General features: G+C 42.8%; 1 pseudogene; it reads right to left on the bottom strand.

Annotated features, from left to right (window-relative positions):
* Window positions 1-592: 592 nt before the first annotated feature.
* Window positions 593-1,914, bottom strand: LOC116814373 (hsc70-interacting protein-like; annotated as a pseudogene).
* Between the last annotated feature and the right edge of the window lie 781 nt (window positions 1,915-2,695).

Genomic DNA, 2,695 nt, shown 5'->3' on the forward strand with positions numbered 1-2,695 from the left:
GAAATAATATGAAACACTTATTAGATATACTGGACAACAAGAGAACTTAGTACTCCAACTCTACTGCAGCATTACAAAAAAAATCATCCCTTCACCACAGTGTAAGATTTAAGGGCAACCTGCCCAAGGATGCATGTTATATCAAACACAGCAAGATTGCTGCTGCCCTGACAAGTACTTCCAATCCCTACCCAGGTCCTGCTGAAATACGGGTGGTCCCAATTAGTTTTATTGAAATAAATCTTTAAAGAAAAAGATAAAGCATTTAAAAAGACAAGTCAAAATGCATCAGGAACCACATATCCAACACAAACTTTATCCTCAAATAAGTTATGTTTGCCTTGCACTAATAACTTTTATTTCACTCAAATTAGAGCAGTAATCTTCCGTATATAAGTATATTCCCTGCCCAATAATTCAAAGAAAAAAATCCAAAATGATTAGTAAAGAAAAATATAAGAATGAACAGACCCTTTAAATTTGTTTTAAATATTTTGAAGATCTAAAAAGTGTTTAAAGTTTGTAATTTCTAGTAGGAAAACATTATCTGAATGAATACCTTAATGGAAAACCACTGTAAAATGCTTCAGCTGCATTTGGGGGAGAGGGGTAGGGATTATCTTCAAAGCACCCCAGCTCTCTTGATGAGAAGGTCAGAGGTAAACTGGTTTGTATTATTGCGACATCCATAAGGTGATCTAGGTTGCTTTTTCTTCAGCAAGGGCTTTATTTAACAGAAGGGCATTACGCTTGACCTCCAAATTTGGCTGACAATTTACTGATGAGATTCATAACCTTTGGGTTGCTCTGGCATTTTGACATATTTGCTGGGTTCTGAGCCACTTCCTGGAAGGCCACCATAACTTCTGGATCCTGCATGGCTGCAAGAACCTCTTGATCACTAAGAATTTCATTGAGTCCAGGGATTCCAGCGATTCCAGCCATGCCCCCTCCCATTCCAGACATTCTTCTGGGAAAATTACCAGGCACTCCCCCAGGAAAGCCACCTGGAAAAGAGCCATACTGAGCTCCTGACTGTCATCTGGCTTCTTCCTCCCTCTGGGCTCTCTCATGCTCTTCTCGAGCCTTCTTAACTCGTTCTATTCTTTCTTTGATCTCTCGCTCTTCACGTTTTCTTTCGCTCATACTTTCTCCCATGTTCTGCAATTTTCTGTGCCCTAGGTTCAACTTCTTTCAGCATTGCACTAGCATCTTCATCATAATCCAATTTATAGGCAAGGGCAAGATCATGGGCTGCTTCTTCCCAGTGGCCTAGAAGTCTGTGTGCTTTCCCCCGCCACTTGTAAGGCTGAGCTGAATCAGGATTTATTTCAATGGCTCTGTCACAGTCTTGGACGGCAGCATTTGGCTTCTGTAATTTGACGAAGACACTGGCCCTCTTGGCATACAAAATGGCCAAGCGAGGATTCAGCTTGATGGCATCTGTGAATAAGTCAATGGCTTTCTGAAGTTCACCATCATTTAGGACTTCAATAGCAGCCACTTTTTTATCATTTGCCTGATCCATCATCTCCTCTGTTATCTCCGCATTTTCATCTCCCATTTCTTGAGGAGCATCAGTGTCTGGTTCAATCGCACCTTCTTTATCAATTTCTAGATCACTTTCCTCACTTCATAGTTTGTCTGCCTTTAAGTCTTCCTCCACCTTCTTACTATCAGATTTTTCTTCCTTGGTATTTTCTTCTGAGTAGCAGGTGGAACTTTACCTCCCATGCTCTCCACCCACTGCCTCAGAAGCGCATTTCCTCGGTGTGCAGAACGCTCGGATCCTGCTTACACATTTTCACAAAGGCCCGAAGCTTGTTCACTTTGCGGGGGTCCATGATAGGGAGGTGGTGGGCGAAGCTGGGATGCTGCGGCCCAGTTCCAGGCCCAGGCACTGGCTCGGCGTGACGGCGCAGAAGGGGCTGAAATTTTTTTTTAAATGAGACAATTGGCCAGGCACGGTGGCTCATGCCTGTAATACCAGCACTTTGGGAGGCCGAGATGGGTGGATCACCTGAGGTCAGGAGTTCGAGACCAGCCTGGCCAATATGGTGAAACCCCGTCTCTACTAAAAATACAAAAAAGTAGCCAGGTGTGGTTGCAGGCCCCTGTAATCTCAGCTACTCAGGAGGCTGAGGCAGGAGAATCTCTTGAACCCGGGAGGTGGAGGTTGCAGTGAGCTGAGATCACACCACTGCACTCCAGCCTGGGCAACAAGAGCTAAACTTTATCTCAAAAAAAAAAAAAAAAGAGAGAAACAATCTTACAGGTATGGACATAGAAATATCTTTAAGACACATTAAGTGGAAAAAAAAATGACAGAAGAGTAGGCTCAGTATAACCCCATTTATGAAAACAACATTAAACAAAATAAAACTATACATTTTATATAAACTCTTATGGACACATGGGCCTTCAGACTCTAGTCCTACACTTTTCCCTTGCCTCACCCCCTCTGATATTCCCACCTCGACGTTGCACTTCAGGTCAGCAACTACATTATGCACTTGCTGAATTAGAGTAGGCGCTCAATGCTTGTGGGATAAATGAAAGAATTGCAATTTTCAAACATGTCCTTTACTTTCAAGACTCCCTCTTAGTGTTTGTCCCTACTGTTCCGTCAGCTTAAAATGCTGTTAACCCTTCCCTCAGCAATTGTGATTTAGTTAGTAGTCCTCTAGCATACACT

This window comes from Hylobates moloch, unplaced genomic scaffold, assembly GCF_009828535.3.
Source record: "Hylobates moloch isolate HMO894 unplaced genomic scaffold, HMol_V3 SCAFFOLD_1, whole genome shotgun sequence".
In the NCBI taxonomy this organism is placed as follows: Eukaryota; Metazoa; Chordata; class Mammalia; order Primates; family Hylobatidae; genus Hylobates; species Hylobates moloch.